Source organism: Euprymna scolopes, chromosome 29 (genome assembly GCF_053919585.1).
Source record: "Euprymna scolopes isolate OS-2025 chromosome 29, ASM5391958v1, whole genome shotgun sequence".
In the NCBI taxonomy this organism is placed as follows: domain Eukaryota; kingdom Metazoa; phylum Mollusca; class Cephalopoda; order Sepiida; family Sepiolidae; genus Euprymna; species Euprymna scolopes.
The window spans coordinates 66,837,507-66,864,731 of record NC_136510.1 but is presented as its reverse complement, the minus strand read 5'-3'; the positions used below and the strand labels follow the sequence as shown (position 1 = coordinate 66,864,731).

General features: G+C 34.4%; 1 protein-coding gene and 1 pseudogene across 2 annotated transcripts in view; both read left to right on the top strand.

The window, feature by feature from the left end:
* The window catches only part of LOC145252682 (E3 ubiquitin-protein ligase MARCHF8-like), a 210,717-nt gene that overhangs the window by 171,667 nt on the left and 11,825 nt on the right, over positions 1 to 27,225 (top strand). The window lies entirely within an intron of this gene.
* On the top strand, positions 7,719 to 7,853 carry LOC145253021 (U2 spliceosomal RNA; annotated as a pseudogene).

Sequence of the window (27,225 nt, the reverse complement as noted above, 5' to 3'; positions counted from 1 at the left end):
GATCAAGATCATATACCAATCTCTATAAGACCAAAGTAATCTATCAGCAGCAACAGAATAAGAGTTTGAGATTTCAATTTTTATAATGGTTTCTTTTAACATTTCCCTTTGGTTTGAGTTCAGTATTTTGAGTTTAACAAAAACAATGAGTTTTAACTTGCTATTGTGATTGAAAACTTTCATCTCCAACCCTACGGATTCCTTTTGTGTTATCAGTCAGTGTGTCTCCTCCCCATTATATATTAGAGTGTGTAACTTTTACATTCTCATCCTTTTGTCATCCTTCCTCCGCTCAGCTTTCAAAAATTGATCCTGTAAAGTTAACCTTATTTCCATGCCTTAAATATGGTTCACTTGAGTGAGACTTCACTTTTCTTTTTCACTCTGCCTCAGCTGTAAGTCTTCATTCTGTTTGCGCCCCCCCCCCCATTTTTTTGCTCATCAGTTTTTGAGCTGCTAGGAAGCACCTGACAGTCTGCTGTCGATCTAATAATAGACTATTATAGATTGCATAACGTTGAATAGCCACATGAAATAATCCATATTCAAATGGATTCACATACTCTTATTCTTTTTCTTCTTATTCAATGGAATAACAGTGAGGCAGAAGCATTGACAGAAAATTTTGCTGCGTTCGGGTAGATGGAGAGGGTTGTTCAGTTAGATGGGATGGGAGTTAAAGAAAATGATTTCTGTAGTGAAAGATAAGAATTAATATAAATGCCACCTAAAAGTGGGAGGGAGAGAACTTGTATTGATTTTTTTTTTTATTACAGAATAATGATAGAATTATCTAGTTTTCTCTTTGTATCTCTGATATTGATGTTCTTCTTGACTGTAGTCATGGAGTTTAGGAGGTAGAATTGCTAACTTAAATGGGATCCTTACTCTTTCTGCTTCATCAGTTTCATTGTGCATATTCTCTTGATATTTCTAAAGTTCATCCTATTGTGGCATAAAGCTATAGTGTGCGAGGATGACGGGGAGGGGATTGGAATAATAAAACAAAGAAGATAACCTTAACCTCATACAGAAAATCTGGCTTTTTATTATCACTGACCTGACGCTTGATTGTCTGTTTGAGTGAGCATATACCCATCCCCAGCCCCCCATATCTGACGGGGAGGGGATGTGTTTTTGTACTTTCATTTACCAATGTGTGTGTAAAACCATTATTGTTGGTGTTATTGTCGTAAACTCGGGGTTGTTTCATTTGCTCTTCAGATGTATAAAAAAAATAGGTTTGTTTAAAAAAAAAAATCAGAGGGAAACAAGTTGTATAAGCGTGAGGGAGAAAGACAGATATACACACCCACACTCTGTGTGTTGCTCCCTCTCCTCCCCTTGTGGGGACATCACTTAGACACGTTTTTTTTTTTTTTTTTTTTTCTGTTCGAGTCTTGCTAACCTAAAGAGACAGAAAATCTTCACTCGGAAATCATGTGAAGACCTAAAAACGTCAGGTGCAAAGTAATGTTGACAGCAGTATTTGCTGTTTAAACGACTTTGTCACAAAAAATATATCAGTGCAAACTTCTTTGATTTTTTTGTTTCAATAAATAATATGAAATATCATCTCTGATATATTATATATATCATTATTATTATTATTACATTTACATTTATCCAGGCAAGATGACTTCTCTTAAACCCTTTATATGATGCAATAAACACTGCAGTTTCAGTGCAACAAAACTCAAAACTGGTCAAACATCGTTCAGCTTTGTGCTTTACACATAGAACACGTGCATTTATCATGCAACTAACGATTAAGCCAACTATTTTAGGTTGGGTAAGCAGATTTCATGGAAACTAAAAAGTTATGCCCCATTCTTTTACAGCAAAAATGGAAAATTGAAAGAAAAAGATGTTTTTTTTTTTTTTTCTTTTTTTACATAGGCGTTACCACTTATCAAGGCCGATAGGCCACTCAAGGATAAGAGTTAAAGAGTGTACAGCAGTCAAAAGGACAATATAGTAATGGAAGTTCGGTAAATTTGTTAACTTAAGTGGAACGGCTCATCAGAAACTTGTTCACATTGGACTTGAAGACAACCATATTATAAACAGCTAGAAAGCAGGAAAACAGAAGACAATTCCACAGGCGTGCAGTTCTAAGAAACAAGCTTTGATCATGGAATCTGTGTTAAGGTTTAGGCACAGATAAAGAGTGGGGGGAATTATTGATAGTGTTTTCTGCTAGACGAGTGTTTCTTGTGAAAGTTTGGCGAGGGGATACCAGAGATTGAAGTTCAGTGGAACACTTTCCATGAAAATAATGATAAAGCAGAGACAAACTCGCAACATCTCTTCTGTGAGATAGAGGTTGCAGCGAAGAGAAAAGGACATTTCCCACCAGGCCACAAAGTCTATTTTGAACGCTATCAAGGAGGACAAGTCTTTCCTAGCAGCTCCTGCCCATATGTGGCAACAGTATTCCATACTTGGACGTACCTGGCTCTTATATAGATAGAGAATTGCATCAGCAGTGAGATATCTACTGGATCGATAGAAGGATCCGACCATTTTTCCAGCGGCCTTGGCAACAGATTTGATGTACGTATTCCATTTTAGATCTGGAGTAAAGGTCAAGTTTAGAAGTCTGTCAAAACTTGAGGCCTCCCCAAGACGAGAGCCATTCATTTTAATTGATGCCAGATGGGGATCAGAACGTTGATGATGTAAAGATAGAAGCTTGGTTTTAGATGCATTAAAAGTAACCAGCCACTCCTTTCCCCATTGTACAATGTGATCAAGATCAGAGGAGAGAGAATCAGAGAGAACTTGGTCGTTTACTGTCTTAGATGTGCTACCATAGATGGTAGTGTTGTCAGCAAAAATGTCTATGAATGATGTAAGGATGTGATTTGGAAGATCATTAATGTAGATCAGGAAAAGAGTTGGGCCCAGGATGGACCCCTGAGGGACTCCAGAATTAATACTGTGAGCTTCTGATTTTTTCCCATCAACTACTACTCTTATGAACCTATCAGAGAGAAATGATTTAATAATTGAGAAGACATTTCCAGCTATACCATAGCTGGAGATCTTGTGAAGTAAACCTTTATGACATACCCTATCAAAGGCTTTTGATATTTCAAGAGCAATTGCCCTAGAAAGGTTGCCTCTGTCAAGAGATTCGCTAATCCTATGAGATATAACTGTCAGCACATCTGCTGTAGATCTAGCAGAACAGAAACCATATTGTGTGTCACTAAGAAGGTTATTTTTGCTGAGATGGTTGATTACTTCTGTATTTAACACAGATTCCAGCAATTTACTCATGACACACAGGAGACTTATTGGCTTGTACTGAGAGGGGGATGAACGATCACCTGAATTCTTAAATACAGGACATACTGATGAGATTTTCCAGGGTGATAGGAAGCAATTCTCCTTAAGGCAATGTTTAAACAGTTTTGTAAATATGGGTTCTGGTTGAAGTTTTTTGAGTACTATAATTGGAATACCGTTAGGGTCGGTTGCTTTACTGGAATCAAGGTATTTTATTAGCTTGGCAACATTACGCACAGATATTTGTATATCACATAGCTTGTTTTCTGATACAGGAGGAAATATTGGGGGTTGGCAGCCTTGGTCGCAAAGGGTAGAATTAGCTGCAAAGTTCTTGGCAAAGAGTTTGGCTTTGTCTGATGCTGATGAGATTAACTCAGGTCCATTGATGATAGTTGGGATAGAGCACATGCTTCTGTTCAGGATTCTGTTTACTGGTGGGAACCAAGCCGCTTCTCAGCTACTTTGGACTTGATGGACTGAGCATACAACTCTCTTGCATTCTTTATTACTTTCTTACAATGGTTGCTGGCAGTCCTGAAAGTGGCTTTAGTTTCCATACATCTATTACGTTGGAAGCAGTGGAAAAAGTGATTTCTGTGCGCAATAGCAGCAGCACATTCAGGAGAAAACTATGGCTGGCTGTTAGGTTTTTGCTGGAACTTTTTCGAGGGTATGAAATGGTCTATACCTACTATTAACCATTCCGTCAGGTCTGATACTATAGACGACACATCCTTTTTAAACATGGAACGCAGAAGAAGATATGATATAAATGTATGGAAATTATCCCAGTCAGCCATAGTGTATCTATACGCTGGAGAGGTACGTCTGAGAACTTATTACATTTCATTTTTATATTAACTGATACAACTGAGTGGTCGGAAGATCCAAGAGGAGACAGAACGGAAACTGAACATAGTTCAGGGCAAGTTATGAGAAAAAGGTCTAGTAGACTCGCATACTGGCCATCATTGTCGGGTTGGTTTGTGAACAATCTGAGTGAGGTCATAAGCAATGGAGAAATCATGACAGAATCTCCCCTCATCATCGGTCTTGTTTGAGTGGGTCAACCATTCCACATTGTGAACATTGATGTCTCCACATACGTGAATGTTAGCTGAAGGATAAGCTGATAGAACTTGGTCAATTTTCTCAGATATGCTTTTAAAGATAGTAACTCCGCTGTTGTGGGGGCGATAGAGAGTAAATATACATGCGGTAGTGTGAGCTAGTGCAACCTGGAAGCACATATAGGGTAAGTTAGGATCTTCTCTGGAGATGTCCCTACCACATGGAAAGCCATCTTTAATATAGGCACATATTCCATGCCCATGGCGATCTTGGGGGTCAGATTTGGAAGTTAAGTTAGAGTATCCTTTAATTACGAACTCATTTAGGGAAATAGTCTGTCCAATTCCAATTTTTAACAGTTTACATTTTATTAGGGTAGAATGCCAACTTTTTCTTGGCCCCCCCCCCCACTGCAATCTCATTCCAAATGTGATTCTGACCTAGGTCTCATTACCATCTAGATTATGATTTTGATTCACTATCCAGGTTTTTTTTTCATCCTGCGTTATCTTCTTACAAAACGAAGACATCTGAAACAAAATAAAATCAACACATGTGACATGCAAGGGGAGATTCATATTTTGCCTAGGCATTTTTATATATGCTTCCTTAGCATAATCACAAGAGAAACAGAAGTCTTTATGTATGTGCGTATGAGTGATAGTAGAGAAGAGTTGAAATGGTAGAGGTGCAAGTGATAATGTGTAGAGTGTAAGCGTATTTGCGTACGAGACGGTTGGCAGGGCGGTTAGGTAGTTAGAGAATGGAAAGTAATTATGGTGGGGCAGAAGAATGTGACATGTATGCAAAACTAAAAAGAAGCTAACGTAGATGGATTAAAGGATTGGAGATAGGATACAGTTAGTATGAAAGATATGGAGTTAGATGAAGGGTTACGTAGAAGCTTTAAGCTCAACCAACACAATAACATGCATTTTTATTTCTATTATCATGCCATGAAAAAATTGGCCTTATAATAGGACTTTACCTCTGTACCCTAGGAATATAAAGCCCATAGTATTTGTCGGATGAATTTAACATAATCAAAACCTCAGTTAAAAACTACAATACACATTGCCCTTAATACTAGGAAAAAAGCTCTAGACATATTTCACAATAAAAAAAATTGATTTCATTTTTACTTTAATGGCCACAATTATCACTCTACTAACACACACACACACTATGAACACGTATACAGTGCATTCATGAAATATGATTAAATGACCATTTTATCCATAAAAAATCTTTTCAACAAACACAAAATTATTTGCATTACTCTTATACAAGCAGGCATCTACCACATAATGAAATTTGCAATTATTACATCGGTGAAACTCAGCATCCCCTTAGAAAAAATCTCAATGTATATAACTGCTGTAAAACTCTTGATAATTAAATACATACATAACATACATTGCAGATGCTGCATGGAAGTAGCTTTGATTAGACACTCTAGCAATAACATCAAGCTATGTCTTGTTTTTGTTTTTTTTTATTCACTCTGTTTTTTCCAAAAATATAATTGTTGAAAATACTCTTTCCATCTTACTATCTTTTATACTAACCTTGTTCTATGATAGGTATCTTTTACTCCTCCAACCACCTATCATATTAGCTTTTTCTGCTAATATGCTTACCTCCTACTCTGGTACATATGCCCCATCTTCTACCTCACCATATCTAATTTTAATTCTTCCCATCCTGCTAGCAATCTCCTATAGCCATTCTTCCTCTCTGTGTATATTCTCACCTTCTACTTTTATTTGTGTCTACACCATTTTAACTCTACTACAACTCATGTGTACATTATGCACAATTTGTTTTTCCTGTAATATTCTTTTATCTTGCAAAAGCCAGAATTACACTCTTCAAATCTCTTTGAATCTTTTTGTGTTGATTTTATTTTGTTCCATATGGATGTCTGTTTAAGCTGCTTTTCCCCTTTTTAATTTGTTTCTTACATCTCTCAATCTCACACACACACACACACACACACACACATACACACACACATGGATGCGCACGGTTCTTTTTCTTGTTTTTGTTAAAAAATGCAACCAAGTTCAGTGACAGTTATCTCCCTTATATTTACTCTTTTGCGTTATACATACAGTAAAGATAATCCATTTTCTGTAAACCTGAATATTGCTTCTCTCTATATAAATGGCTTATTTTCTATGATTTTCTTACCCTTATCCACTTCAAATATGGCAAATAATATTCTTTATTACAAGAATTGCAAAAAATAGACCCCTGGAAAAGTTGATAAAGAACGAAACTGTTGTGAAACATCTATTTCTTTAAACTATGTTTTTATAAATCTTTGCTGTCCACATATAAAAAAAATATCTATATAAATATCTATATCTTTCTTTTTCTACCCTCCACCACTCTTAATCTTTAATGGTTGCATGGTGACATAATCTGCTGTTGGCATAAAACCATCTCTATCGATAAACAAGTGATTTTGTTGTGGCCAACCTTTATCGAACAGACGGGTTCTAAAGCTAAGTTGCTATTCAAAACAGGAAACCAATCAATCAACTCTGATCGATTATCAATGTGAGACTTGCTTTACATTTTGCTTATGACACCTGGTATATCGTTTAATTTTGTTACTTAATTTAGATATAAATATAGACATAGAATAGTCACATATATACTCTGGGCTTCAGTGGCATTATTAGAAAGACAGTTCAACTGATAAGAGATGTCACAAAGCGTGAAATGAGAACATTCTAAGCCCCCCCCCCTCCCGCCATGGAATAAAGAATGTGAACATTTTAACTTCTATCACACGGAATGAATAAAGAGTTCAGGTCAAAATGTTGACTTCCACAAATGGCATCTGAAGAATTCTCAATAATGGAGTAGCTAAAATATCCTTTTCAAATGGTCCAATTCTGAGATGTGAAAAACTCATCTACCTACAACCACTGTCAATAATTTAGCTTTCTCCTTCTGTGTACCTAAACTTGAACGGAACTTCAATAAGCAAAGTTTATTCTTTCAAATTACCCATCTGTGGAACAGAATTCCACAGAGCTGCCTCTCAGCCATCCACAACATGGTCATTTCAAGTTCATAGAAAAAAATTCTTGTTAAGCTGCCACATAAAATAATCAAATCTTGACCAGTTACAACAATCATTACTAATCTCCCACCTTACAAACTTAGTAATCCTTATCTCGAGTTGCCGTTGTGCCTTCATAAGCCATGACTTGATAGTAAAAAAGATAAAACTCTTAGATTCGTGATGTAGTTGAATAATAAAAATAAAACAAGTAGGTAAATTAGTATTTATATATTAACACGGTTGACTCCTGTAAATGATGCAGCATTTAAAATTAGCTTCCTTGGCCTTTTGGCTAGGAACAAAGTGTAGTATCTGTTCTGATGCTACACTTAGTTTATTATGTTGTTGGTCAGTGAAAAATAAGTCTTTTTCTTTTATTACTTCAGGCATGTTTAGTTAAATTCTTGTAAAGAACTTTTTTGGAAGAGAAAATGTATAACATACTGCGTGTGAGCATGTGGAAAATAGCAACAGCAGCGAAGGATGGTTGCTTGTGAAGAGATTAGCAGCAGCAGCAGAAGAACGTGTATATGCAAATTAGGAAATGTGCGCAAGAAGAAGAAAAAAAAGGGGAAAAAATGCAACATATGTTTGCAGGGAGAAACAAAGTCGCCATTGAGAAGAACGGATGTGTAAAGACGCAAGTAAGAAATGGCCGGCATACGGCTGGCGGCGTGAGGTCAAAGAAAGAAAGTCATGGTGAGAAATGGCTGCCACCGGCGTGCAGTGGGAAGAAGAACCGCTTGCCAAACTAAAATGGACATGTGGCTACAAGAGACGTTTTATAAATGATGCCGAAAATAATGGTAATAAAAACGTGATAAAAAGAGAAAACTGCTGACTCGTATATTTTATTTCATTTGTTTGTCCATTTGCAACATAACGGCTATGTTGCAACAGTAATTTCATAATTTATAATTTGATATAATATCATTAATATTGAAACATATGAGGATGTTGACCATAAATTCAATAATAAAAAGTTTTTAATAATATTATTGATAACATTGTTACATGATGAGGGCCCTCAATTCGGGTGGATGAAATGATTGATGGATAAGGGGTCAAGAGATAACCTCAACAGCTAAGTGAAAGTTAAGTCTGATGTAATTTTCGAGAAAGTAAATTTTAGTCTCTTCTGCCAATTTTTCAAGTAAAGCAATTATGAAAAACAGTTTGTCTCCCAAAATCCTAATGGGGAGTATGGCAGTCAAACAGCGTGACCCTAGTATAAAAACTAGTATTCATATATAAACGAGGTTAACTTCTGTAAATGAATGCACTGAAACCCGTTTAGTGTATTGCTTTATCTTTTAAAAAATAAAAGTTTTATCAAATTTGCAATAGAAATAGCCATTATTTTCGGAATCATCATCATCGGTTAAACGTCCATTTTACATGCTGACATGTGTTGGACAACTTTTAGAAATTGACTTTCAAACTAACCTATCTCTGGCCAGGTTTTTGTTTATCCCTCTTTCTCTTAACATCACTGCTTAGTGACCATTCGGCATAGGAATATGTATCTTGTTGAGATGCTCTCCGGTTACATACAAACTATATACATATATAAGGCCGTCAACACTACCAACGAGGGTTTTTCACTCAGTAAGTGAAAACAAATATATCTTATCTATTATTGAAATCAACGTGCTGCTACAAAATCTGAACCGAACCAAATAGACCTTTACTGAAGTTCAAAAATATCTCTCAATATTCTGTTAAATTATCCCATATACCAGGGAAAAATAAAATATCAGATTATGTTAGCCAGAATGCTATTCATTGTAAGGAAAAATGGCAAATTTGTAAATTTATCAACGTCCTGGAGACATCAGTAATAGTAGAGAAATCACTGTAAAAGATATATTAGCTGCTCATTGTCCGATTCCATACATGACTCGTAATGCATGGATCCAGGCTCAACAAGACTGTCCGGACTTACAAGTGTATAGACTATTACGCGATGGCAAAACTCCATCTAAGAAGAAGAAAGGTTTAACCACTATTAAAAGGTATTTACAACATTGTAAGCTCTCATCAATCTCGGCAGATGGGTTAATCATAGTCACACGAAGGAAAACAAATATTAAAGAAACAATTGAACTGTATTTACGTGATAAGTCAATATTAAATGAAATTTAAATAAATTTTGTTTAAAAAAAAAAAAGAAACACTTCTGCTAAACTAATTGCACAAGAACATTTAAATGATCTTTGTTTAAAAAACACAGAAAAAAAAGACGCGTTTCATGTGACAAGCGTACATAACAATTTGAATATTTTCTTTTTTTTCTTTTTTGCCAATCGAATTAAAGGAATTTTGAGAGATATTGATAACTAAATATCTTACATCGATCATTAAGTTTTAGTGTCGGAATTTTATCTTGCTTCCAGATAAATTCGACGCTAAAGTAACTAACCTGAAAAAAACAGCATGAAACAAAAGAGGGGGAGGGGGTAGAGAATAAAATATAAAGGTCTTGCTTTGAAACAAAGAAAAAATTTTATTTACAATAATAAGTTGCAAATTTTTCCCTTTGAGGGCATTAAACTTATGAAACACCAAGGTAACATGGAATGAAAAAAATTAGACTGGTTCTTATAAAGAAGATGTGTGTATCCATTAACGAATACAATAATAATATTCAAAATAGTATCTCCTAATCACACTCGCATATGAAATTAATTTTAGGGGCATACTCACAAATTGAAAGCCAGTCAGGCACGTGCCTTTTTCTTTTTTTGTTTAAAGTTCTTTTAGAATTTTCTCTCCCTCCATGCTTGTGTGCAAACCGTAGACACAAGATGGATTTCAGAAGCAAGACCGCGTCGCTTGTCCAGATTCTTTTTTTTACCGGGTTTTCTTCTTTGTAGGAGATTCCAAAATTCCTTGTCACATAAATAAAGGTATTTTCTTTAAAATAATTTCACTCCTTCTAAAATGCGTGCAAAACCGTAGTCACGTAGATAATTTTCAGAAGTCTGTCTCGTCACATACCCGGGGTTCTTGTTGGGTTTTCTTCTTTGAAGGAGGCTCGTCAAAATTCCATTTTCAGTGCCGGGCAATGAACCAGTCATCCAATCTCCACGTCCGCGGAATTTCAAAAAGAGAAAGAATCTCGCGCTGGGCTTGTGACGTCATCACAGAGCTAGCATTTTTCTTTTCTCAAATTAAAGGGAGTTTCGTACAAACCCAAAATATACAAAACTAAAAATCATAAAGGATACGAAATACAAAAAATCATATATAAGAACCAGATAAACAATAATAAATGTAAACGGGGGGGATGCACCATTATTGGTATAAAAAAAAATCCAACATTAGGAATTTATAAGTTATTTAATAATCTGTGCGAAAAAAAGTGTGCCAGGTTTAGGGTTTATTTTAGGGCAATGTCAATGTTATAAAAGAAATATTCAAATGACGAAGAGAAGAAAGTTGAAAGAATATATGTAAAAAATAAAATAAACGTGTTGCAAACGTTGAAGAAGTCTAATATTATATAACATTTAAAAAGAAATATGAACAGATTACATTAAAATACAATAAATTGGAATTTGAAAAGTATGTCGAAAGTGAAATAAGGAATTTATCTTTACAAAAAACTCATTATGTAAAATCGAACTAAACGAAAAACAAAGGTGTGCTGTATGTAGACAGTCATAATCATTTTGTTAATGAATTTAGGTTTGGACGCTCAATGACCCGATGGGTCAGTATTAACGGTTATATCATATTAGCTAAATTTTGACATTGTAACGCTTGTAAAAACATTAATCAAAGTCAAAATACACTGTCATAAACTACTCCCCTCAAACATTTACATCATTCCATTGCTCTCACCATTTCTATTATCATTTGCCTTTTATTTGTTCTTCAACGCGCCATGTAAAACATTCGTGCAGAGGAAGTGTGCGCGCTGACAAGCAAGATGCAAGCAGTATGTAAGCTTCGAATATGAAACACACTGAACAGCAGTAAATAAAATTATACACTAGTTATTAAATTAAAGCAAATAAACTTATACTGTTGCGGGAGCGGGGGTCGATATTTAACATTAAAAGATTGGGGACATGAGTGAAATAATGAAATCGATATTTCAAAATGAAATTGATGTTGACAATCGGTTTATTGAAATCAACATTTTATTACATAAAACCTTTGTTTCAGTAAGTCCAATTTAGACTGAACATCAAAATAAATTATATCGGTTCTCAAATCATAATACCAAACAAATCGTCATAAGTCGTAATATAGAATAAATAGGGCAGTTGGGATAATTTCGTTACTTTCAATAAATAAAAGTAAAGTATATTTCATCTATGGCAATATCTGATAATCTTAATGTATACAAAAGGATCAAATTACCGAAATATCTTAGATTAAAACGCCGAATTAAAATTAAAGTTTAAATATAAAACAAAGTATATGGGATTTTATTTCAAAACATTAATACAAATTAAAACCATCTGGCGGTAATTAAAGAAAAATACCAAAATAGGTTGAAAACTCACGAGGCAGAAAGGCCGAGGCAAAACTACTGAGATAATGATCGACGTCAAAGTTGGGGAGATTGTCTATCTATACCAAGATAGGGTGAAAACAAACGCCCGCAGTAGATATATGTTGATGGAAGTTGGAGATCATTATTGTACTGTGCAGAAGTTTACGGATAGACAGTTTAGGGGGAAAAGATACAAAGTGAAGAAATGTGATATCATCAAAGTTTAACGACACCCTAACCATTCCACCACGAATCAAAACGGCAGTGAAAATGAAATAAATATCCCTAAATATATCGCGCCCGATTCATCATTCAATGAACAATCGGACTCTACTAAACATAGAGACACAGAAAGCATGCAAGATGACAGTACAAACTGTATGGACCCGATAAAAGAAAGCCCCCAGAATATGTATCCTGTTGAGATGCTCTCAGGTTACATACAAACTATATACATATATAAGGCCGTCTAGGAGGGTTTTTATTCAAGTCTGCTAACTATTCGGCGCTTTGTCTCTGACGGGAGCATTTTCTCACGTGGATTATTGTTGTCATTTGTACTGTCCAAATTTAATTTTCCTTTGAGATGATCAGAACTCTTTTTAAGACTTGCATTACACATCATATCATTCAATGAATTTTCAGTAATTTCAAAATTAATACTTTGTTAATATTGAATTGTTAATGAATTATTAATATTGTCTATAAATTATTGAAAAACAATTTTTAAGTTTTTTAAATATTGCATTTTTTATTTTTTTTATTTCAACAGAGGAAGCTATTTATTGGGATATTTAAATTCCTTCTCTTCTTACTTTCCATCTTTTATTCTTTTTTTTTTCTACTCCTTCTTCATACCAAAGCATAAAATATATATAGACAATTCTGATTAATATACCGTACTTGGGGGTAATTGCGCCAACTAAAACAAAGTGCTCTTTATATGCATGGTTGCCAAAAGAGCACTTTTAGCTAGTTAGCACAATTACCCCGGACTTGGCACAATTACCCCAAAGTACGGTAATGCTTTTTCTCAAACAACTTAGATCTATCATATGTCTACATTTGAAAATTCTCTTGAGATAATGTAATTTTATTAACTTTCGCTTCTAGTGTTTAATATAAATAAACTGGTTTAGGGGTTCGACTGGTCCTTAGTTAATTCATACCAAAGACTCCAAAAATGTTTCTTGATGCCCCCTCCTCTGCTAAGCACTCAACAATTTAAAGTAAGAATCAAGTGAAAGTGGAGCAATCCAGGGAAAGAAGTGATACCTTCTCCCACATCTCAGTGTAGCAACTAATAGAAAAAAAATCTTTGGATCATTCTCGACGATAGTTGATCACTTTATTTTTTTTACTACTTTACTCTCTAGATTTGAATGCCAATATATTTCAGCATGTATTTTTCATTAAGCATTTTTATGAGTACGAGTTTACAACATTGTAATGGTATCCACTTGAATGGTGCTAATAACAGCAATATTTATACAATCATTTTTCTAAGTATATAAAAGATTCTATTTTTTTCTTTAAGATTTTCCTCTTCAGTGGTATTATTTTGACGGGTAATTAAATTGCATTAAGCAATAGAATTTTAACCACGTGCTACTTTGAAGAAACTAAATGACCTTAATTAGAAAAAAGGTAGTTTAAAAATTACATTTTAAACATTGGGTATTTAGGTAAGTTCTGTGGTCCATACTGTCCATTTATCACTACAAAAACACTACATATCGAGAAGCCAAATTTTGCCCCAAGAAGCTGTATTTTGGTATAATATGGCACAAAAGACTGACAAAGATGAAAAGTCAGTGCCACACCGATCTATTTTTACATATGAATGGCGATATCTATTGGCTATAACAGAGAGAGTGAAACAGGCACACATGGAAATCGCGATTGGTGAAGAGGTGTGGGTGAAACCACCCAATTCTCGTTCCACAACCCGCTGGAGAAGAGGTTCTGTAACTGAAGTACTCTGCAAAAACAAAGTGACAGTTAATGGAATGCCACATTACATCTTGGACATACGGAGAGGTTCTTTGCCAGCAGAGGAAGAGGGGGTTGGTGAAGTTCCTGAAAAAGAACCTATACGATGGTCACACTGTGAACGAAGATGCCTGGAATGGATGGCGAACTATGAGACCAATTATCGATCTTAAAGATCAAGGAGGTGTGTGATTAAAAAGTAGTACAAACCTGACCTCGTACAACGTGCTGTCCGTTTCAGAGAAAGGATAAAGAAAAAAATGTCCGCTCTTGCTATTTATGGAATGGTGGTCACGTGAGGTAACAAGAGTTGGGGGAAATATGCAAATGAGATGCAGTCGGTTTTTCAAATAAAAAGGCTGTTTGTCAGAGAGAGAGAGAGAGAGAGAGAGAGAGAGGGTGTGTCTCTTTGGCAGAAGTAAGTTCTGACAGATGTGCGTTGGGGTTTGATAAGTATTGCAAGAAGGAGAAAGTAACGGTTGGGAATTCTTTCTTTGGACTTTACTTTCTAATATTACCAACATATTTAACAGTAGTTTAACTATACAAAAAATGAATGAAACTGCAGTACCTTCATGCTAAACCGGATTAACAATCAGGCAGCTAGTTTTAAATAATTGGTTATAATTACTTTTTTTAGTCAATGTATAGATTTGTTTAAAAAAGTTTTTTTGTCAGAGTTTATTTTTTTGATCATTCCAGTTTTAAAAAATAACCCATTTGTAAGTCTTGTATTTGTTTGAATAAAATGTATTTAATGTGGACAGCAAGTTTCAAAATGGCCACTGTCTCTGCATTTCAAAGAAAGTGTATTGTGACAGCTGTTACACTAACTTGTAATAAGAATGAATGTTTTTCACATTGATTTTTTATATTATTTGGATTCATCGGACTGTTGTTCTCATCTTGAGCGTGATTTTCACGTTTCGGTTGATGTAGCCTCCGCAAGGACATGTAGCGCAGGAGTTAGAGTACTTGGAAAAATCAATTGTAAAATGTGATATTCTCCCGAAGGTTCAATCTTTAGTGGGAGCGACTGAAAAATACAATTGCAGATTACTTAGGACCTCTATCCAGTCATGGCTGACAAAACAAGAGTAGGCTACCCCTGTGAAGTAAATAAAGGGATCCACTCAAAATTCCATCCAAATTCCTGAGTTCGACAGAAACATTCCCAAGTTTGACAAGATACACCTGAAGAAGATCAGAGGTTATATCAACCAAAACGTTGTAAAAATCACAGTAAAGATGAGGACATTTGTCCGATGAATCCAAATAATATGAATAATCAATCCTCATCTCAAAAATTCAGAAACGTCATTAATTTTTTATGAACTCTGTTTTGCATGTTTAGGAAATAAAATTATTTCAATTATCTTTTACGATTTCATAGTCGGGTGTCTTTAGTTTTATGTCAGATAAAGAGCAATTTAACGGCCAAAATATACTTAAAACCTTTTGCTTGACATTGTTTTTATGTTTCTTTCCATTTTTTATTTTCATAAGCAAGGTATCCTTGCAATTGGTAAGATTCAGTATTTTATTTGCTAACCGTCTATTTTTTCCTCATGCAGGGGGAGTATGGCAGGAATCCTAAAGACAAATAGTCTGAGGGAAAAAGCTAATAGAATAGAGAATTTTCCTGTATATAGGGGCCTCTACATTGAAAGGGGGGGATTTTTCTATTAGTTGGGTTAGTCGAGGTATTTTCATTGAGACAGGACTGTAATTGCAGTAAGTTTATTACAGCACATTCCATGGACGTTCTTGTAAAACAAACATAGGGATGCAACATTACAGTGATGTGACGGTGGTTAGAACTTGGCAGACAGTGCGAAGCCTATTAGGTTAGAGACTCCTTTTATGCATCTATGTATGTGCAAATGGTGGGTTTATAAGATACTGGTAGGTGTGAGAAGTTTTCTAGCCTACTAGAGGGAGTCTACCTTCTTTAGAGCATACTTAGCAGTGTCTTCTATGTATTTATTCCAATTCATGTTGCCTAAGAATGCAGTATCTTGAGATAAGTCTGTGAATAGTCAAATCAAATGGCAAGTGTGGTTTGTGATGTCTCATGCTGAATAATGTATCGCAGTTACATAATTACAATCTATTTTCTTTTGCCCTTGCATGTTTTCGCACACAGATCATTAGGACGTGATTCAGTAAAATACACTGCCATGTTCTCACTTGTGTAGTGATACATTAGCAAATAAGAAACCTGTTTTATTGTAAAATATAAACAGTCCCTTTTGAGATATCACTGTAACAAAATGTCATATCTCTCTCCTCCCCTCTTGCAATGGCTTTGTTAGATGAAATGTCACTCAATTCCATTTTCATAGTACATGTACGCCGACTGACTAAACCTATTTTGTATACCTGTTTTCATACTCTTTTCAGACCATATTTTGTGTTGGTAAAACTGTTGAATAAAATGGATTTAAATTGTAGAGAAAAAACTTTTAGTCAAAACTTGGTGACCCTTTACTTCATCATAAACATGGCCAGTTGGATACCATACATTACGATCACATAATCCCTACAGCCACTTACCTTGAAAATGTTGCAGTAAAACCTGATATAGTTATATGGAATAAGTCAGAGAGAGTGGCAACTTTGGTTGAAGTGAGTGTTCCTTAATGATGGAGGTCTGAACAGAGCTGAAATGGGGAAACAGACGAAATATCAACGTCTCATGTATGATATGGAAAGGAACTGGAATCTTAGGGAAATATCAATCATACCAATCATAATAGGTGCCACCGAGCTTATGAAGAAGAACCTGGTCCTACCTAACTAATATTCCTCGGGGACTGTGCAAAAGAGATACAGACAATTGCACTTATGGGAACAGCAAGGATACTAAAAAGAGCTCTCGGTTGGTTTCAATAAAAAGGAGGGGAATGTTGGCAGCTGGTTTGGCTGCCGCATACCCAGCATTAGAATCTTGAAAGAAAGAAAAAAAAATGAATATACACAGCAATCCTACTACAAAATGAAACTACAGAATCTTTTCTCACTGATCTCTACAGGTGTGTCACTGTTGGGTAGACAAATTGTTTATTGTTTGAAGGTGCAAACATTTCCATAATATCTGTATTGTTCTCTTACAATGAATCATGCAGATATTGTTAAAATGTTAATGCATTTTTATCAGATTGCTATTTAACCTTGCAAACGATTTGTATTGCAAATAACCTTTTTGTAAAGATTGCCCTTCAATATCATAATATGTTAATTCCATTTGTATATTTGTAAATGTCATATTGTTCCACCCACCCTGTTGGCTGAGATTGTAGACTATGTTAACTGCACCTCTGCAGAGGGGTAAAATCATGTTTACTTTGGATGGCAACCCATAATGCTATAGAACAGACTCCAGGTGGTTGAGAACAATATGTACTATTTCATGGCAAGTGTTTGACTGAGCTTCAATCTATGGTCCCCCCTCGCTAAACTTTCAAAAGAAACACTCGTCTAGTTGAAAACACTATCACTAATTTCCCCCACTCTTTATCTGTGCCTAAACCTAAACGTAGATTCTATGAACAAAGCTTCTTTCTTAGAACTGCACGCCTGTGGAACTATCTTCCATTTTGTTGCTTTCCAGCTGACTACAATATGGTTGTCTTCAAGTCCAATGTAAACAAGTTCTTGATAAGCCGTTCCCCTTAAGTTAACAAATTTACTGAATTTCTATTACTGACAATTACTATATTGTCCAATTGACTACTGTACACTCTTTAACCCTTATCCTCGAGTGGCCCCTGGGCCTTGATAAGTGGTGATGCCTATGTAAAAAAACAAAACAAAAAAAAACTCCTATTTGAGCTAAACGGACTACCGAACCAATAGCTGGTCATGCCGAGCTCACATGCTTGATCGACATTCAACACCTGATCTAGAGTCAAAGGATTTTGACAATGGTCAGTCCTCTGAGTAAACATATACTTCAGTGTAGAAACTCATGATTTACAGGTATCCATATTTCTATCTAGTTATCAGTATACTATGTAGTCTTGTGGGATCAAGATGAATGGATTTCCCCTTTGTCGGTTCTTCCTCTTTGGTGAATGAAGATCATAGTTAACATTTAAAACAATTTTTTATAAAATCAACTGAGTGACATCATCTAGATATGATACACATGATTTAACAGAGGAAAGACCCATCAAACAATTCCCCCACAAACCTCTCTACATACAATGTATCCATTTTCCAAACGTTTAATTAGGTGTCAGATATCTATAATCCAATATGTGTGAAAGAGAGAAAGCAACTTGATTCATACTTCAAAGTATTAAGACTATTATGACAAAACAAAATTACCTTTTTTCTTTGCCTACTTAATTTTGAAATTTGATTTTTTTGATTCACCTTTCTGACAAATTATATAATCTCTCTCTCTCTCTCTCTCTCTCTCTCTCTCTCTCTCTCTCTCTCTCTCTCTCTGTACATCCACATACCCCTATTACTTTTTCTCAGGGAGTTATCATTTTCATTAGTCTGTCATATTGGTAATCAAATTTGGTATATCATTTTCATTGGTCTTGCTAACCCATTGTTAAATTATGAATATTATTTTCATTGGTCTGTCAGTTTTTCATTGGTAACCCATACTTTAATTTGGGATATCGTTTTCATTGCTAAATTCATAGATTTAATGAAGGCATCTTAATGTATCTTTTTTTTTTTATTATCTTGCAATGAGGAGGTACTGTTACTTCGGAACCAATTCGGCCATTTTAGACATCAGTAGATGTGATACATACTTGTAATGAATAGTTTCTATTATAATTTTTTGAAGTGACTATTTTGTCCGATTGTTATTAAAGAATAATAATAATTTTATTTCCATTAACTGACTAGTGCTCTTTTCTTTTTTATTATTAATGCAACATATCTGTTATATTTTCACGTCTTCTGCATATGTCTCTGTCATATGTTAATCGTCTGGAAACCTTAAACCAAGCACATTATGTAATCTATTTCTTAGTTAAGAGTGTTCTTAGTGGAGAAAAATAAGAGAAAAATATAAGGACTATAAAAATGAAAGATATATTTTTATACGCTTAGGAAGTGGAAATTTCACTTGAAATAAAAAAATATGCATCAGATGATGTAAATTAAAATTCATTATCTCAAAAACTCCAATAACAGATTTTCGTTGCAATGAGTTAAAATAAAATGTAAGAAAAATATGGCACCTTTAATCATTTGTTTTCTTAAATGAATTAACGAATTCTCTCCAAAAGCTTCTCCACTTGGAGAACATAAATTCTTCCTAGGTTGTTGGTACTTGTTGAAGACATCTTCAAGGCTGTATTTATTTATTGTAGGGAAGTTTTGTCATACTCTCACATATAACGTCTACTATTATTGAATAGTCACTCATTTGGTACTGACCAGGCTCAGCGTTGTTTAACTTCTGTGATCTAATTAGACCAGATATTTCCTTCTTTCCATCTAAAGACACATCGTATTTCAGATATTTGTGATTCTTTTTCTTTCTTCTGAATGATCTAAAACTCTCAGCTGTCATTTTAACTTTCCTTTGACCTTAATGGCTATTATTGTCAACAGTGTGATTATGTATGTCCCATATATTTTTATTCAATTGCCAAAGGTGGCAATTTAGAAAAAAGTCAGGATGTCAAAGTGTGTTTGGGGGTGCATGTGCGTGTTTGGGGGTGTATACTGTGTCTATTATACCTGTAATTATTAATTTTATGTTTTACACGAGATGAACTTATTTGCTTGTTCGCTTTTTTGTTTGGCTTGTTTTACAAATTACACATGTACACTTGTGACAACTTCTTTCCTTAGTGATCAAAACTAGTGCTTATAAAATAAGTTTCCTTCTGCTAAGTTGTGAGATAAAGTGTTTTCAGGTTCAATGTCAGATACAAGACTAAAATAAGTTATTGTCTTCTATCCACATATACAGGGTGGGGCAGAGCAACTTTCTTTTTTGTTTGAATCGATATTCCAAATAAGCAAGTTGCTCTGCCCCACCCTGTATAATCTGTATAATCTAGCTTTGCTGATTCTTTCTGATGAATTTGGATTCTGTTGTGGTGAGATAAACATCCGTCACTGCCAGAATAAACTAGTTTGAAAGTATTAGAAATAGTGTATATATCTTATTCAGAAATAAAAATATATTGAATTTCCAACATTGAATTTTGGAGATATTTATCATTATTCAACTGTTGATAAAGAATTTTGCATTCATTTATGTGATATTAACAAAGTTATGGACAAAAACGCAAAGAAAATTCACCAAATTATAACAAAACAAAATGTTGCAATGTTTTTTGTATAATTGTGGGGATATGGTTACAAAAAATTGGAAGGTAATATTTATAAACAGGAGTGATAAGAACTGACCAATAAGATATAACCATGTTCTGCTACCAACCAATCAGAAAATGGAATCACTCAATAAAATATAGAGAATCTCTTAAGAATTTCTGTACATAACTTTTCTTCTTCACATTGAAAGGAACTCTGCTTTTCGTCTCAAGACTTCTTTGGATTGGCTACCTACTGGCAACTTTATTCTTTATCTTTGTCTGCAAGCATTTACAATTCAAAGCATTTCTGGATTGAAACTGCCATTTTGTTCAGAACAACATTTCACTTCTAAAACTAAAGTGGCTTACAACTCTAAAGAGATTTGAATTGTAGCAGTTGAAAGTTTTGGGCTATTTACAAATTCAACAACTGACACAACCTGAAAATCGAAATGACCGAGAATTTATTGAAAAGATACAGTGCTTAGATGCAGGGTTGGATCAAATACTGACTTTTAACAATTGAAATACAAATACAAATACTTTCGTTAAGGTTACCAGAAATACAAATACAAATACTTTTATTCCTAACTCTAAAAATACAAATACAAATACAAATACTAACGCTACAAATACAAATACTTTTATTCCTCAATCTCAAAATACAAATAAAAATACAATAACTGATTTAAACAATCTGAAAATATGCGAAGAAAAGAACAAAAAAGAAGAAATATTTCCTTCCAAATTTGACATCTACATTACACTCTATATCATGTCCTCATTGCATTTTATCATCATTAGAGCTCTGAAAGTTTCCGGGCCAAGTTTGGCTCGCTCTGGGGTATAAAAATTACCAGCCTTGCTGAAAACTCTTTCAGATGGTGCCGATGTTGCACAGCACCCTAGAATATTTCTGGCGAAAGGCTTCAAAATCTTGAAGCTCTTGTTTTCCCGCCAGTACCTCAGTGGGTTGATGTCAAAAGCCAGAACACATTCTTCTAAGTAGGAATCGAGTTCTGCCTTTACCGCTGTAGTGTCGCTTATTGATGGACTTACATTTAGCTTCCCAGCTGGTGGCATGTAGGCAAAAAGACGAGGGCGTTTTGCATTCATGTCAGCCTCGTCTTGATTTGTGTTCACGGTCATGAAAAACTTCCTCTCTTGAACTGTGTTCTTCAAAGACAACTGAGTTGACTGCGAAATAATTAGGTCCACAATCTTCGAAATATTTTTATTTTTCATTTTTTCACATGACAGCCATGACAGCTTAAACCTGGGGTCCATGACAGCTGCAGCAATGACATCAGTCCTATCAAGAAACGGATGCAATCTCTTTTTGATAGAAGACTGTAGTGCATTAGCCAAGTTTAAGCAGTAGGTTGGTTTACTTTCCATGAATAGTTTGAGGCTGTGTTCAAGGCCAAATACAGCTGGTGCAACGCAAGAAAGTGTCACCATGTTTTCTCCTTCCACTTGCGACATTGCCTCTTGGAATGGGTCCAAAATTTGCACCACTTCTTTTAGCATTGCTATTTCCACTACGTTCAATTCTCGTATGTTCTTGCACGATCCTAGGAGACAAATAGCTGAGTTGACGCCATTGACATTAAAATCTTGAAAATAGAAACTTAATTCAACGATTTAATCGCTGGCAGCCGCTGCTTTTAATTTTTCTGTACTAAAATAATTTTTATTTGTTAAAAACATGTTATTGTACAGAAAATTGTCAAAATTGATCTATAAATGTTCATTTACAAATAAGTAAATGAAACGTTTAATAATAATAGGAATGTTGGGTAAAGATCATTTAGAACACATATTAACATTTTGAAATATAAAAACAATTAAGAGTTGCAGCATGTTAAAATTATACGGTCGATAGATAATTAAGTCCTACTGCATTTGGTATAAGTAATTTATTTTGTTTGTTTTTTGTTTAAAGATTAGGATATTTATTGAGTGGATTTTTAATTATTTTATCATAGTTTTATGATTTGCAAATACGTAAAATTGGGGAGATAAGATTTTTGGTGTAGAACATATTTTTGCCTAATGCATAATTATATCAAAGAGTTTTCTTGTTAATTTATTTGGAAGTGATATTTTCACCTGTGTACCTTTAGGGACAAGCACCAGGATAACATTAAGAAGTTTGTCAAATTAAAATGAAATTATATCTATATTTTAAAGTAGATGAGAACCCTCAGCTATCCCTCCTAAAAATGTAATTCTACTTTTTTTCAAAAGATTACTTGTGAACATCTAGAAAAGGAATATTTTATTATTTAAATTAAGTAATTAGTTTCGCATATAAATTATACATAAAATGATCTTTCATTTTCGGGCCATCATAACTTTTTAGGGTAGTTAACTTTTTTCTATCTCTAAGTCTGACTGGCAAAATTGTAAAACCAAATGAAATTGCCTTAAAAAGTAAAAGGCACAGAATTTATCTCCCATAGCCAAAAATATATACCCCAATTTAGAAGAATTTTTCTTTCATCGACCAAGGACAGACTAGATAAAGTTAGGTCATCAGAGCAGGTACTACACTTTAATGTAAGCATTGATTGACAACGGGGACAGATTACATAAAAGAGATGTTTATAAATGTTTTTTTTACGATTATGATATTAGTAACCATTTGGAGTTACAATCTATTTAGTATTACACATGAAATCTGAAGAAAACACTTACAATGAGTAAACATGCGAGTATAATCGACAGATTTCTAAGATGACAGCATAATTGAAAAGTAGTTGGTTATTATCTTAGACTCCACATCTACTTACCATTTTTACTAGTGCCATTTTTTCCATACCATATTTATTGGTACAATTTGTAAATAAGTTTCTATTTGTCAATCATATTCTTAAAAGAATTATGTCAGTCGTCAGAAGACCAAATTTACTCAGGGGATTGGAGGTATCAACTTAAAATATCTCTAAAATATTGATAAATTTAATTTTAGTCATAACTCTAAAACTAGACTTTGTTTCCAAGAACAATCTATACGTCATTATTAAGGCAAATGTGTCTATTAATCCAAGATAGTTAGAAAATCTATAATTATTGACTTTTAATTAAACTTTTGGGACTACTCACTCAGGAAAAAGTATATGAATACTTAAAAATATTCATTTTAAATACAACTTTAAATAGCTATAGTTATAAGTTTTCAAATTTCTATAAATTGAAAATAAATTAATTCAATTAATTTCAAAACACTACTTTTAAAGAATTTCAAACGAAAAATACAAGAATTAATTATTTCAGAGGAAATATACTCAGTGACCTAATTGGCAGGGACAAGGCGCCAGCACTAAAAAATGTCCCCAAAATGGTTTTATACTCAACTGTGAACTCTTTGAAAGGGTCCATATAGACATTTAGTAAGTAACTGTGAAACCGGATTAAACATTTAGGTGTGAGATTCGCTTAGTGCGAGAGGGTGTAAATCCATGAATGGGAGTGGGAGGTCAAAAGTTTTTTTTTTAAATCTACAAGTTTAGACATCCAAACAACTGTTTAAATTACTTTATTATAACTTTTTCTTTAATAATCCATATTTAATAAATATTTATATAAAATTATCCGAAAAAGGCCAAATTTGAAGCATAAATTTGAAAAAAAACAAACAAAAATTTTGAAAGCCAAACTGCTTCAAAAAAAGCCAAATTCGCGAAATTTGGCCTTAAAAAAGCCAAGCTGGCAACCCTGAATTGAAGCTACTTGACTCACAGACTTATCGTCACTCAACTAGCAGCAGCGTGTGTGACTGGAAGTGGACAGGGCTGGTAGACTGGTACACGTATGCAACATGTATGTGAACAGGGTTGGATCAAATACTGACTTTTAACAATTGAAATGCAAATACTTTCGTTTAGGTTACCAGAAATACAAATACAAATACAAATACTTTTACTCCTAAGTCTAAAAATACAAATACATTTATTCCTAAATCTAAAAATACAAATACAATTACATTAAAATTGTATTTAAATACAATTGAAATACAAATACAATTGTATTTGATCCAACCCTACTTAGATGACAGAAGTCTTCCCACAATAATGCGAGAAGTGTTGATGAGCCGAGGTGGTCCAGGTGAGCATTATCTGAAGATAGTGGTTTCAATCCAGTTTCAAAACGTAGTGAGACAACAACAACTATGGAAGGCAGTAATTACTGGAGATACAGTTACAAGACTTAGCATTCCTATCCCATCAAGGTTAATCATCTAAGAAGGCCAGAGAAACTTATGGTGATAATGCCCCATCATATGATCCTGTAAAATGCTGGCATTGTGAATTCAAACATGGCCGGAAGTCTGTGGAAACAGCTCCCACACCTGGTCGCCCCCCCTCCCTTCTGCCATTGATGAGGCATCGGTCCGTCAAGTTGAGGCTGCCATTTTAGAAGATTGGCGCATTACTATTCGCCAAATAGCCCAAGATGTCAAGATTAGTACAGGGTCTGTAGAAACTATCATTCATAACCATTTGCATATGCATAAGGTGTCTGCCAGATGGATTCCCAGGTTGCTCACACCATTCCAGAAGCAAGAACGCGTCGAGTGCTTGAGGATGAATTTGGAGACGTGCCAAAAAGATGAGTGAAAGTTTTTCAAAAGACTGATTACACAGGATGAAACCTGGGTCTATCACTATGATCCAGAGACCAAAGCCCAGTCAATGCAGTGGAAGCACTTGGACTCACCACCTCCAAAGATGGCAAAGGTTATGCTGGCAAGGTCATGCTCACAGTCTTCTGGGACCAGGACAGAGTAGTGATGATAGATTTCCTGGCAAAGAGTACCACAATTACAGGAACCTATTATGCTTTACTTTTGAGGAAATTAAGGGAAGCTATCAAAATCAAGAGGCGGGGCAAGATCAGCAAAGGTACCCTCCTCCTGCAGGACAACGTTCCGGTCCACAACTCATATGTCGCCAGATTATTGCATGCCTCTCGTACCTCAATATCTATATTGTGATAATCATAAGAAAGGAAAATCGTTAATTATTTTTTTTCACATGTTCTAAGCCATATTCATTTTTTCTCCCCTCTTCTTAAAAGAGAAACAATGGAAGACTTAAAATCAACTTTGGTACAAATGTGGAAATATGAAATGGATTTGCAGCAAAAAAAAAAAAAAAGGAGATATACTTATACAACAACTGCAAAAAACCAAAGAAAAGCAGACTAAATAGGTCAAATATCAAATTGAACAACAACAAAAGCAGCAGAAAACAAATAAAGATTTCAGGAACAGCAACACAAAATGGAAGAAAGATTTCAAAAACTGTTACTAGAACAAGAGAAAACCGACTTATTACTACAAACTGTAACAAATATAAACCAATCATGGAAAGTAACATAGCATTCTCACAAACGTCAGTCTGGAATACTATTGGCACTTTCATTTACACTTCAGACAAAGACAAGATTTTGTTTCATATTTTAGAAGGTATGAATGCCTGTAAAACATTGATTGCACCAATTGAGTGGACTCTAAAAAAGGTCCGTTTATTGCTGCAAAAACTGAGATCCACAGAACACAACAAATTAGTGGATTGCATTTTACCATGAAAAAAGTGATTCAAGTTTTTCTAAAACTGTAAGACTCTTAACAGAACTATTCAACCCCAAAACGTCATTATTTCATAAGAGGTGGAAACGCCTGAATTTAATCAAGAAAAATGATGAGGACTAACTCAATTTTGAGGTCATCTTGAGGATAATTTGACAAACTTGCGTCTCAATGTGGAAATATTCTGCAAGAGTAATCATGTCAGTATGGAAGCTACCATTACCTAACACCAATTTACTGGCTCATTCATAATATAATATAATATTAGGATGTCAAAAGAACATTTGCTGAGAAAAGTGTTATCTAGGCAACTACTGTCGATGAGCAAGAAGGCCTGCATGAAAAAGTGTGGTCTGAATCCAAACCAGTTGGAAAACATTGAAGGTCAATGCTGTTTCTGGTGGCAGTTCTGTCAATGTTGTTTGTAAGATAACAACGGTCATCATCTCTAGACATCTTTGGACAATCAAGAATTGTGTGAGATAGAGATAACATTTTTATTTTTTTAGAATATGACATAATTTCTGTTACAGACAAACACTATATGTCCAATATAATGAGATGTATTAACCTAGAAGTTGTGAGTTCAATCTCTGGTAAAATAACTCAAGAAAAAATAATTTGGTGTTTCATAGTCAAAAGTTATTGAATGATGAATTCTAGTAGATTAAATAAAGAGGTTAGTTCAAGTGCCTAAAATTTTACTGATTGCAACAAAAATGCGAGCTCAAGGAAAACCTTAGAGGCTGTCATTATGAGACAATTGAGGAAATGAAAGAATAATTGATAAATGAAAAAGGTTGTGACAAGAGTCATTGACACGCTCACACGAGAGGACTTCCATGGAGCTTTTCTAGAAGTTGTTGGAACGGTACAACAAATGCATTGCAGCTGGAGGAGATTACTTCAAAGGGGACTAAAGTTTCATGTGTGTACTATCAATAAAAGTGCCCATACAAAAAAAGTCTGGAAACTTATTTAAACTACCTCGTACATGCAGAAAAATGATATAAGAATGATAAGATGGATGTGTAATAATCTCAGAAGATTAAATATGTGCAGTATAGGAAAATTTGTGCAGCACATGAGACTTTGTTTGGGAGAAAGAATAATAAATCAAGACGTGGTTAGTTTGGAAATCAATTACTAAATTGAAGAACAGATGTTAATAAAAAGATTGTTTCTACTACTACTACTACTACTACTACTACTACTACTACTACTACAACAAAAACAATAATAACACTGCTACAACAAAAACAAGAGAAATTAAAAAAAATCTCTAGCCTAAGAGATCTTTTTTCAATTAGTAATCACATATTATTATTATTATTATTATTATTATTAATATTATTATTATATAAGATCTAAGGCAGATGAGATC